Below are 13,459 nucleotides of genomic sequence, written 5' to 3'. Positions count from 1 at the left end.
AAAAATGGAGACTTTAGACTAAAAATGAAAATGAATTTGGTATATTTTCTACATTCAGAGGAGTACTTTTATGTTTCTTCTTTACGAATATGATATTTTTTGGGCATTTCTAATAATATCAAGTTTGATTCCTATTTTGGCATTTCTAATTTCTGGAATTTTAGCCCCCATTAGCAAGGGACCGGAAAAACTTTCTAGTTATGAATCCGGAATAGAACCAATAGGCGATGCTTGGTTACAATTTCGAATCCGTTATTATATGTTTGCTCTCATTTTTGTTGTTTTTGATGTTGAAACGGTTTTTCTTTATCCATGGGCAATGAGTTTCGATGTATTAGGGGTATCCGTATTTTTAGAAGCTTTCTTATTCGTGCTTATCCTAATTGTTGGTTCAGTTTATGCATGGCGAAAGGGGGCATTAGAATGGTCTTAATTCTTGACTATTTAGACAATTAGAAAAAAAAATATTGAGACAATTATGAATTCCATTGAGTTTCCCTTACTTGATCAAACAACCCAAAATTCAGTTATTTCAACGACATTAAATGATTTTTCAAATTGGTCAAGATTATCCAGTTTATGGCCGCTTCTTTATGGTACGAGTTGTTGCTTCATTGAATTTGCTTCATTAATAGGATCACGATTCGATTTTGATCGTTATGGACTAGTACCACGATCGAGTCCTAGGCAGGCGGACCTAATTTTAACAGCGGGCACTGTAACTATGAAAATGGCCCCTTCTTTAGTTCGATTATATGAACAAATGCCCGAACCTAAATATGTTATTGCTATGGGAGCCTGTACAATTACGGGGGGGATGTTTAGTACCGATTCTTATAGTACTGTTCGAGGCGTAGATAAGCTAATTCCTGTAGATGTATATTTGCCGGGCTGTCCACCTAAACCGGAGGCCATTATAGATGCTATAACAAAACTTCGTAAGAAAATATCTCGAGAAATATATGAAGATCCAATGAGTTTTCAACGAGAGAATAGATGTTTTACTACCAACCATAAGTTTCATGTTGGATACAGTACTTATACTGACAATTATGGTCAAGAATTTTTCTATCAACCGCCATCTACTTCAGAGATATCGTCTGACACATTTTTTTAAAGTACAATAATAAAAAGCAATTCCTTTTTTAAAAATTTCATCGTATTTTAAAAATTTCATCGTAATAGAAAATACTAATACCAAACTCATAAAAAAAATTTAGGAGAAGCAAAAAATGCAAGGTCGTTTGTCTTCTTGGCTAGTCAAACATGGACTAATTCATAGATCCTTGGGTTTCGATTACCTAGGAATAGAGACTTTACAAATAAAGCCCGAGGATTGGCATTCCATTGCTGTCATTTTATATGTATATGGTTACAATTATCTACGTTCTCAATGTGCCTATGATGTAGCACCCGGAGGACTCTTAGCTAGTGTATATCATTTTACAAGAATAGAGTATGGTATAAATCAACCCGAAGAGGTATGCATAAAAATATTTGTATCAAGAAAAAATCCCAGAATTCCTTCGATTTTTTGGGTTTGGAAAAGTGCGGATTTTCAAGAAAAGGAATCTTATGATATGTTGGGAATCTCTTATGATAGTCATCCGCGTCTAAGACGTATTTTAATGCCCGAAAATTGGATAGGATGGCCTTTGCGTAAAGATTATATTGCTCCAAATTTTTATGAAATACAAGATGCTCACTAAATGATAAAAATAATAAACTAATCCAAACTTCTGCAACCCCAGTCAAAGAATATAAGTACATTCTGTTATAGATCAGACAAAATAATTGATTGACATTAAATCAGGCAGAGTAATGGAAGTTGCATTCAGATATTATTATGTGAGAAATCACAAAATTCAGAAATAATAGAATGAATAATTATAGGGTTTAAAATAGGATGGATAGGAGTTTCTTAAGATTCTAAAACAAAAACAATACTGAGTTCTTATCAGCCAAGCCAATAAAAGAAATAGGATGAACTGCAAAAATTCTTTATCTTTATAATAAACTAATTCTTTATCTTTATAATAAACTATATAACGTGCACATCACCATCAATTATACGGCCACGAAAAAAAAAACACAAAGAAAAGGGCTCGATTCTATTTTGGTAATCCTTCTCAGATGAATTCTTAATATTCTCACTCCACCCCAGAACTTCGACTTTTAGGTCTTTTAACCAACTAATTAAACCACTCGAATATTATGGAAATAGAAACCTTTTTTTGTATCGCAGAAAAAAAAGGAAAAAAATAGATAAAGAATTCATTATCTATATATCTATATCTATATATATATAGATACTATAGATAAGCGAATATACCTAATAAAAAATTGCATCTATTCTTTAATCATCTAGGAAAAGTATATCTACAGATACCTAAATAGATCAAAGAAATATGTTATGTATCAGAATCTAGAAGAACACAAATTTGTATGAGTATCTATCCCCCATATTCATTAAAATGAATATGGGGGATAGATACTCATACAAATGAATCTTGTGTCAGGAACCAGATTTGAACTGGTGACACGAGGATTTTCAGTCCTCTGCTCTACCAACTGAGCTATCCCGACCATTCTTGAAGCTTAATACTTTGATTTTAAAAGATTTTTAAAATCTATGTTAATGAATCTATATCAACTAAGTAAAAAAAAAGTTTGTAAGTGAGTTTCCGCAGTAATAATTATTTTTTATTGTTAATCGTTAATTACGCATATGAAAATTCCTTGCTAAAAAATAAGATATTAATTTATACATTTCTGATTAAAAAAAATTCTATGTGTTTCACATATATATTTATATCTATTCCAAAACTCGTCCCTTGTCATTATGATAGATAAGAAAATTATGATAGATAGGAAATTGATGAAAATAAAAATTCCAATTTCGTTGGGAAATAATAAATCGAATAAAACACATAAATAAGGACTTCAAGATAGAGAGGATATAGGAAAAAAATTAGAAAATGAAAAAGTATTTTTGGGGATAGAGGGACTTGAACCCTCATGATTTCTTAAGTCGACGGATTTTCCTCTTACTTTCAATTTCATTGTTGTCGGTATTGACATGTAGAATAGGACTCTATCTTTATTCTCATCTGATTTATCAGTTCTTCAAGGGTTTTAGCCGATTATGATGAAGTGAATAATTTCATCAATAAATATTCCATCTTTTCTTCAACTTCGAATTGATTTGATTCACATTTTTCATTTGTGAATATTTTTATCACAAATAGATCTTCAATAATAAAATAAAAAGTAACAAATTGAAAGAGTATTTCAGTATATATATATGTTTCTAAATGTTTATCTTTGATCCATTCCTGTAATTTTGGTGAAAGGATTCTTTTACTAATGCAATAAAAAAAGTCGTCAATTTCGTTTGTTAGAACAGCTTCCATAGAGTCTCTGCACCTATCCCTTTTTTATTATCACTTTCTGAATTTTTATTTGTTTTCAGAAAACAGGATTTGGCTCAGGATTGCCCATTGTGAATTCCAGGGTTTCTCTGAATTTGAAAATTATTACTTGGTAAGTTTCCATACCAAAACTCAATCCAATTAAGTCCGTAGCGTCTACCAATTTCGCCATATCCCCATCTTTTTTTTTATTTGAATCTGATTATAATAGAATGCTTTTTTTTTCATTTCTATTATGAGAATTATGCGGGAACTTTTGAATTCATTAAATACATATTATTTTATTAAATATTAAAAACCCCTTTCTCCAATTTTATAGATTTTATTTCATCTATATTGGATACCTTTATTTGTTTGAATCAGAACTAATTCTAATATCTATATATTAACAATTCAATATACACAGATATAGACCACATATCTACTTATCTTCTATGTACCTACTTATCTTCTTTTTTCATACAATTTAGAATACTCGAATGGTCGATTCTTTTTTTTTTTTTGTTTTTGCTTAAAAAAAAAAAGAAAATAAACAATCCATTTATTCATATACAATTTATATAACTAAAACGAATCTAGTGGCTAAAAAAAACCATTCTTTTAATTGAATATAATATAGAATTAGACATTTACTTAGAAATATGGAATTCCTTAATAAATATTTACTAAAATTTATATTTATTCAAATTTACTTTAAGTACTAATAAATAATCTTTTTGAAAGAAATCAATTTAATAATATATATCTAGAATAGTAGATCGAAATAAATTATATTAAATAAATTATATTAATATAATATTAATTATTATCTTGCACTTTATGTTATCAGATAAAATAAATAATAGAAATAATAAAAATTGGGTTTGATTTTCTATATTTTCTTTCTCTATTTTTGATGTTTGTATTAATTTGAATTTTGTTATAAATAACTAAAAATTGATAACTAAGATCCCATTCAATTCTTCTGCATATGTATATTTCGTTTACATTAGCCGGTTTAGCTCAGAGGTTAGAGCATCGCATTTGTAATGCGATGGTCATCGGTTCGAATCCGATAACCGGCTTTTCTCTATTTGTTTTTTACATAATTGATAATATCTTTTTTAGAAATAAAAAATTGGGAGAGTTCGATCTCTGCGGAAGAAATCAAGAAATTAACCTACTTTTTTGTATTCTTTTATATACAATAAATTCGGATATTGATAAAATTCATCTAATTCTTCTTTGTACTATAAAACTTTAGTAGATTTCGCTTCATTTAGAATTCTATAATATTTTTCATTTCGTTTAGTTTTCATTTCGATTTATAAGATTTTTCATTTTAAAAAAGGAGTTTTTATGTCACGTTACAGAGGACCTCGTTTCAAAAAAATACGTCGTCTAGGATATTTACCAGGACTTACTAGTAAAAGGCCAACAGTCAAAAACGAATTTCGAAATCAATTGCGCTTCAGTAAAAAATCTCAATATCGTATTCGTTTAGAAGAAAAACAAAAATTGCGTTTTCATTATGGTCTTACAGAACGACAATTGCTTAAATACGTTCGTATCTCCGGAAAAGCTAAAGGATCAACTGGTCAGGTTTTATTACAACTACTTGAAATGCGCTTGGATAACATACTTTTTCGATTGGGTATGGCTGCGACTATTCCTCAAGCCCGCCAATTTATAAACCATAGACATGTTTTAGTTAATGGTCGTATAGTGGATATACCAAGTTATCGTTGTAAACCTCAAGATATTATTACAGCAAAGGATGAACAAAAATCTAAAACTCTTATTCAAAATTATTTTGATTCAGCCCCCCATGAGAAATTGCCAAATCATTTGACTGTTCACCCTTTCCAATATAAAGGTTTAATTAATCAAATAATAGATAATAAATGGGTTGGTTTGAAAATAAATGAATTACTGGTTGTAGAATATTATTCTCGTCAAACTTAAACTTAACTAAAATAACAAGAGTTTTTTTTACAAGGATTTTCTGCTATTCATATATCATAGACATGGATATGCGAAAATTTTTATTCCTTGCCCACCCGTTATCCACTATTTTTTGTATTACCGAAAAATGAGGAATATAAAGTTGTCCATATCAACAAACAAATTTGAAATATGAAATAATGGTATGCATTGGGATGAGTAATATTGATGAATTTGGTAAAGATTCGGAAAGAGAGGGATTCGAACCCCCGGTAAACAAAAAGCCTACATAGCAGTTCCAATGCTACGCCTTGAACCACTCGGCCATCTCTCCTATATAATGATGCCCAGAAACCGGTTGAATGTTGAATAGTGAATCAATCCTATTTTTCATAAATGCATAAAACCTATTCAAACTATAAAAATACAAAGTAAAATTAAAAAAAAACCTCCTACAAGGTCTTAGGATAAACAAATTTGATTGATGAGTTCATTTTTACGTTATTTCGCACTGTATTATAATTATACAATTCCTTTATTTGTGGGATTGATTTCTCACACCATGATTAATTAAATTATAGAATGGATTTCTACCTATGCCTAGATCTCGGATAAATGAAAATTTTATAGATAAGACCTTTTCAATTGTAGCCAATATCTTATTACGAATAATTCCGACAACTTCAGGAGAAAAAAGGGCATTCACTTATTACAGAGATGGTGTGATTTGATTCCATTTTTTTTGACCGATTTCGGTCAAAAAAAAATGGAATGGAAAAACCCCACGCGTGTTGAAGGTGAAATTTGTAAATAAAAGGATTAATTCCTTCTGTCGTGTATCCTCGATTAATGAAGCCTTATATGCTTGAATTTTAGGTTTCTAGTATTAAGCGAAAGGTTATACCTATACTTATGGGGTTAGGTCAACCCCAAATTACTAGTACTGATAGGCAACATTGGGAAAGAAGCACTACGCTTGGGAATCAAGGACACGAAAACTTTGTATCTATCTATATCCATGGCTTATCGAGATTGGGACTAACAGGAATGGTTGGGACAATAAATATCCATCTCGTTCATATTTTGGATACCCATAGAACCATCGAAGATTATTGAGGTGACTAATTCCAGGAAATTAAGCAGCGTAGAGGACAAAGAAATTGTTGAAGTTCTTATTTTTTTTTATCAAGTACCTACATACTTAATGTTAAGAAATAATTTTTGACAGGAAGGTTGGCTAGAGATTTATTGTAAAAACACTAGCTCTGTTCAGTTGAGAATGAGAATACTGGAATATTTTTTGATTTGATGGATTTTTCTCATTACACACATAAGGGGGGAGCCGTATGAGATGAAAATCTCACGTACAGTTCTGGAGCGGAGATTCTTTGAACCGAATGACGACCGTAACGGATGTCAGCTCAATCTGAAGGAAATTATGCAGAAGCTTTACAGAATTATTATGAGGCTATGCGACTGGAAATTGATCCCTATGATCGAAGTTATATACTTTATAACATAGGCCTTATTCACACAAGTAACGGAGAACATACTAAAGCTTTGGAATATTATTTTCGGGCGCTCGAACGAAACCCATTTTTACCCCAAGCTTTTAATAATATGGCCGTGATCTGTCATTACGTGCGACTATCTCCACTATAGAAAGAAAAAAGAAAAGAACAAGCAAATCCACAAATTTTAATATAAGAAATATAGAAATATAAATAATTATAAATAAGAAAGGCTTTCTACATATATATATCGTTCAAAACAACGATTTTTATCAGCTGTAGCAAAGAAACTTCATAGAAGTAAAAATATGAAGAAATCGATATGTCTAGATACCCTCTTTTTCTATGGATAAAAGATCTAATTGATAAAGGAAGCATCGTAAGGATCAATTAACACGGTTTTCAATCGATATAATAAAAACTGCTTCCTTATCTCATGATAAATAAAGAAGTCAGGAATCCACTTATGTAATAAAAAGGATCCCCTGGTATTTTGAGCAGCGGTGTAGTATCAAATCCCAAAGATAGAAAGTATTTTCTCTTTACTTATAAGAACTTATAAGATAAGAAAGAAAAAACTTTTACCAAGATTCTATAGAAATGAATCTATCATATATTTTTGTATATGATATATAAAATCGAGATAGTTACCTTTCAGAAAATTAGAATTAGGGCGTTAATGCCAATGCTTGATTCCCTTTTCTGAAGGTAGGAGAAAAGATAAAACTAAAAAAAAAGATGAAATTCTTTGAAATTCTTTATTTATTAGTAAAAATGAAAGTTTGAAACTCATATTAATAATTTCTTTTTTTCTTTTAGTTAACTTCAAGATAATAGAACAAAAAAAGAATTGACTACTGAGCCGTATGAGTCAGGAAATTCTCAAGTACGGTTCTAAGGAAAGGAATTGACTCACCTATTTCGACCGAGGAGAACAGGCCATTCGGCAGGGAGACTCAGAAGTTGCGGAGTCTTGGTTTAATCAAGCCGCTGAATATTGGAAACAAGCTATAGCTCTCACCCCCGGTAATTATATTGCAGCACAGAATTGGTTGAAGATCACAGGGCGTTTTGAATAAGAACACTCTGTTTCTTTTTTTTCTTATATATTTATCTATCTATATAAAGATATAGATAGATAAATATATATTGTTATAAATTCTTGTTTCTTGTCCCTATCAAATTCAAAAATCATTTCTATAGGAACGACCAATCACATAATTTAAATATATCCCTTCTAATTTTGTTCGATTTTGTCTAGTATTTCATAGAAATAAACGAGATGTGGATACAGTAGATAATTTTCTCCTTTTTTCTGTTATTTAAACTAATATTCAATCAAATTAAGAAAAGAGACCTTCAAAAAAAGAAATAAAATATAGGTATATTGCCTAATAATGAATGCTAATGCCTGCTCAATTTGAAATAGAGTACATACTTATACTTTATCTAAAAAAAAAAATAAAATCTAAGGAATAGAATTAGAATAAAATCTGAATACATTTGATTAGGCTGCACGAAAAATTATTGAACTTCCATTCAGAGTTCCCAAAAAGGTCTTAGAAGATTAAAATAGGTCCGTTGAGCGCCTCACTCTTATGTCATAATAGATTCGAACACTTGCCCCGAATTGACTTCGAGATCATAATTGTTCTAGTGAAAAACTAAAGAAATGAAATTTACTAAGATATCCAATACATGAGAGATAGGAGAGAACAAAACTCAATAGAAACATCTCTAATAAGTTCACTAATTCTGTTTTATGTTGGCAGGTCTCTTTGTATGTGTTGTCTGGAAAGAGGAGGACTCAATGATTATTCGTTCACCGGAACCAGAAGTTAAAATTTTGGTAGATAGGGATCCTATAAAAACTTCTTTTGAGGAATGGGCAAAACCTGGTCATTTCTCAAGAACAATAGCTAAGGGACCAGATACTACTACTTGGATCTGGAACCTACATGCTGACGCTCATGATTTTGATAGCCATACTAATGATTTAGAGGAGATTTCCCGAAAAGTTTTTAGTGCGCATTTTGGCCAACTCTCTATCATCTTTCTTTGGCTGAGTGGCATGTATTTTCATGGTGCTCGTTTTTCCAATTATGAGGCATGGTTAAGTGATCCTACTCACATTAGGCCTAGTGCTCAGGTGGTTTGGCCAATAGTGGGTCAAGAAATATTGAATGGTGATGTAGGGGGGGGGTTCCGAGGAATACAAATAACCTCTGGTTTTTTTCAGATTTGGAGAGCATCTGGAATAACTAATGAATTACAACTCTATTGTACTGCAATTGGTGCATTGGTCTTTGCAGCCTTAATGCTTTTTGCTGGTTGGTTTCATTATCACAAAGCTGCTCCAAAATTGGCTTGGTTCCAAGATGTAGAATCTATGTTGAATCACCATTTGACAGGGCTCCTAGGGTTGGGGTCTCTTTCTTGGGCAGGACATCAAATACATGTATCTTTACCGATTAACCAATTTCTAAATGCTGCAGTAGATCCCAAAGAGATACCACTTCCTCATGAATTTATCCTAAATCGGGATCTTTTGGCTCAACTTTATCCGAGTTTTTCCGAGGGAGCAACCCCATTTTTTACCTTGAATTGGTCAAAATACGGAGAATTTCTTACTTTTCGTGGAGGATTAGATCCAGTAACTGGAGGTTTATGGCTGACCGATATTATACACCATCATTTAGCTATTGCAATTCTTTTCTTGATAGCGGGTCACATGTATAGGACCAACTGGGGTATTGGTCACAATATAAAAGACATTTTAGAGGCACATAAAGGTCCATTTACAGGCCAGGGTCATAAAGGTATATATGAGATTCTAACAACGTCATGGCATGCTCAATTATCTATTAATCTAGCTATGTTAGGCTCTTTGACCATTGTTGTAGCTCACCATATGTATTCTATGCCTCCTTATCCATACCTAGCTACTGACTATGGTACACAACTGTCATTGTTTACACATCACATGTGGATTGGTGGATTTCTCATAGTCGGTGCTGCTGCGCATGCAGCGATTTTTATGGTAAGAGATTATGATCCGACTATTCGATACAACGATCTATTAGATCGTGTCCTTAGACATCGTGATTCAATCATATCACATCTTAACTGGGTATGTATCTTTTTAGGTTTTCACAGTTTTGGTTTGTATATTCATAATGATACCATGAGCGCATTAGGGCGCCCTCAAGATATGTTTTCAGATACTGCTATACAATTACAGCCGATCTTTGCTCAATGGATACAAAATACCCACGCTTTAGCACCTGGCACAACAGCCCCAGGTGCAGCAACAAGTACCAGTTTGACTTGGGGAGGTGAAAATTTAGTAGCAGTGGGCGGTAAAGTTGCTTTGTTACCTATTCCTTTAGGAACTGCGGATTTTTTGGTCCATCATATTCATGCATTTACAATTCATGTAACAGTATTGATACTCTTAAAGGGTGTTCTATTTGCTCGTAGTTCACGATTGATACCGGATAAAGCAAATCTAGGTTTTCGTTTCCCTTGTGATGGACCTGGAAGAGGGGGGACATGCCAAGTATCCGCTTGGGATCATGTCTTCTTAGGACTATTTTGGATGTACAATTCAATTTCCGTAGTTATATTCCATTTCAGTTGGAAAATGCAGTCAGATGTTTGGGGTAGTATAAGTGATCAAGGGATAGTAACTCATATCACAGGAGGAAATTTTGCGCAGAGTTCCATTACCATTAATGGGTGGCTTCGTGATTTCTTATGGGCGCAGGCATCCCAGGTAATTCAGTCTTATGGTTCTTCATTATCTGCATATGGTCTTTTTTTCTTGGGTGCACATTTTGTATGGGCTTTTAGTTTAATGTTTCTATTCAGCGGGCGTGGTTATTGGCAAGAACTTATTGAATCCATTGTTTGGGCTCATAATAAATTAAAAGTTGCTCCTGCTACTCAGCCCAGAGCCTTGAGCATTGTACAAGGACGTGCTGTAGGAGTAACACATTACCTTCTAGGTGGAATTGCCACAACATGGGCATTCTTCTTAGCAAGAATTATTGCAGTAGGATAATAGCTAGGAGGATTTGAAAATCATTATGGCATTAAGATTTCCAAGCTTTAGTCAAGGCTTAGCTCAAGACCCCACTACTCGTCGTATTTGGTTTGGTATTGCTACCAGCACATGACTTCGAAAGTCATGATGATATTACTGAGGAACGTCTTTATCAGAATATTTTTGCTTCTCATTTCGGGCAATTAGCAATCATTTTTCTGTGGACTTCCGGGAATCTCTTTCATGTAGCTTGGCAAGGTAATTTTGAGACATGGGTACAGGATCCTTTACATGTAAGACCTATTGCTCATGCAATTTGGGATCCTCATTTTGGTCAACCAGCTGTAGAAGCTTTTACTCGAGGGGGTGCTCTAGGTCCTGTTAATATAGCCTATTCTGGTGTTTATCAGTGGTGGTATACAATCGGTTTACGTACTAATGGGGATCTTTATACTGGAGCTATTTTTCTATTAATACTTTCTATTATATCTTTAATAGCAGGTTGGTTACACCTACAACCAAAATGGAAACCGAGTGTTTCGTGGTTTAAAAATGCCGAATCCCGCCTCAATCATCATTTGTCAGGACTATTCGGAGTAAGTTCCTTGGCTTGGACAGGGCATTTAGTTCATGTTGCTATTCCGGGGTCCAGGGGGGAATCCGTTCGATGGAACAATTTATTAGATATCTTGCCGCACCCCGAGGGATTAGGTCCATTTTTTACAGGTCAGTGGAATCTTTATGCTCAAAACCCAGATTCCAATAATCATATATTTGGTACCCCTCAAGGAGCAGGAACTGCTATTCTAACACTTCTCGGAGGATTTCATCCGCAAACTCAAAGTTTATGGTTAACTGATATTGCACACCATCATTTGGCTATTGCGTTTATTTTTCTAGTTGCTGGCCATATGTATAGAACTAATTTCGGGATTGGTCACAGTATTAAAGATCTTTTAGAAGCACATACTCCTCCGGGGGGTAGATTGGGGCGTGGGCATAAGGGTCTTTATGATACAATCAATAATTCAATTCATTTTCAATTAGGTCTTGCTCTAGCCTCTTTAGGGGTTATTACTTCCTTGGTAGCACAACACATGTACTCTTTACCTGCTTATGCGTTTATAGCGCAAGACTTTACTACTCAAGCTGCCTTATATACTCATCATCAATATATAGCAGGCTTCATTATGACAGGGGCTTTTGCTCATGGAGCTATCTTTTTTATTAGAGATTATAATCCAGAGCAGAATCAAGATAATGTCTTGGCAAGAATGTTAGACCATAAAGAAGCTATCATATCCCACTTAAGTTGGGCTAGCCTCTTTCTGGGGTTCCATACTCTGGGACTTTATGTCCATAACGATGTCATGCTTGCTTTTGGTACTCCGGAGAAACAAATTTTGATTGAACCTATATTTGCCCAATGGATACAATCTGCTCATGGTAAAACTTCCTATGGGTTCGATATACTTTTATCTTCAACGAACAGTCCGGCGTTCAATGCGGGACGAAGCATATGGTTGCCTGGTTGGTTAAACGCTGTAAATGAGAATAGTAATTCTCTATTCTTAACAATAGGGCCTGGAGACTTCTTGGTTCATCATGCTATTGCTCTTGGTTTACATACAACTACTTTGATTTTAGTAAAAGGTGCTTTGGATGCGCGTGGTTCTAAGTTAATGCCTGATAAAAAAGATTTTGGTTATAGTTTTCCTTGTGATGGCCCGGGACGAGGCGGAACTTGTGATATTTCCGCTTGGGACGCATTTTATTTGGCAGTTTTCTGGATGTTAAATACCATTGGATGGGTTACTTTTTATTGGCATTGGAAACACATTACACTATGGCAGGGTAATATTTCACAGTTTAATGAATCTTCTACCTATTTGATGGGATGGTTAAGAGATTATCTATGGTTGAACTCTTCACAACTTATCAATGGATATAACCCTTTTGGTATGAATAGTTTATCAGTCTGGGCATGGATGTTCTTGTTTGGACATCTTGTTTGGGCTACTGGATTTATGTTCTTAATTTCTTGGCGCGGATATTGGCAGGAATTGATTGAAACTTTGGCATGGGCTCATGAACGTACACCTTTGGCTAATTTGATTCGATGGAGAGATAAACCAGTGGCTCTTTCCATTGTGCAAGCAAGATTGGTTGGACTAGCCCACTTTTCCGTAGGTTATATATTTACTTATGCAGCCTTCTTAATTGCCTCTACATCGGGCAAATTCGGTTAATTGAATTCTTTATTATATATATCTGGCAAGAATCTCATTTCCTTCTATAGGGAAGAGAAGCCACTTATACATCTAGGATCCGACTTCTATCATTGATGCTAATAGCAAATTAACCATTATGGCAAGGAAAAGTGTTATTCAGAGGGAAAAGAAGAGACAAAAATTGGAACAGAAATATCATTTGATTCGCCGATCCTCAAAAAAAGAAATAAGCAAAGTTCCGTCGTTAAGTGAGAAATGGGAAATTCATGGAAAATTAGAATCACTACCGCGTAATAGTGCACCTATACGTCTTCATCG

The 13,459-nt window shown here is 33.7% G+C and overlaps 3 non-coding genes across 3 annotated transcripts; 1 reads left to right on the top strand and 2 right to left on the bottom strand.

Moving 5' to 3' along the window:
- Positions 1 to 2,513: 2,513 nt before the first annotated feature.
- Positions 2,514 to 2,586, bottom strand: TRNAF-GAA (transfer RNA phenylalanine (anticodon GAA)). Its single transcript has one exon. It is a non-coding gene; the product is annotated as a tRNA-Phe (tRNA).
- A 1,836-nt stretch (positions 2,587 to 4,422) lies between these two features.
- TRNAT-UGU (transfer RNA threonine (anticodon UGU)) lies at positions 4,423 to 4,495 on the top strand. Its single transcript has one exon. It is a non-coding gene; the product is annotated as a tRNA-Thr (tRNA).
- Positions 4,496 to 5,600: 1,105 nt separating this feature from the next.
- On the bottom strand, positions 5,601 to 5,688 carry TRNAS-GGA (transfer RNA serine (anticodon GGA)). The gene has a single exon. It is a non-coding gene; the product is annotated as a tRNA-Ser (tRNA).
- Positions 5,689 to 13,459: the final 7,771 nt, after the last annotated feature.

This window comes from Vigna unguiculata, chromosome 3 (assembly GCF_037176805.1).
Source record: "Vigna unguiculata cultivar grain cowpea cultivar isolate G323 ecotype 2 chromosome 3, ASM3717680v1, whole genome shotgun sequence".
Taxonomy (NCBI): domain Eukaryota; kingdom Viridiplantae; phylum Streptophyta; class Magnoliopsida; order Fabales; family Fabaceae; genus Vigna; species Vigna unguiculata.
The sequence above is the reverse complement of the archived record's forward strand: the minus strand, read 5'-3'. Positions and strand labels throughout refer to the sequence as shown.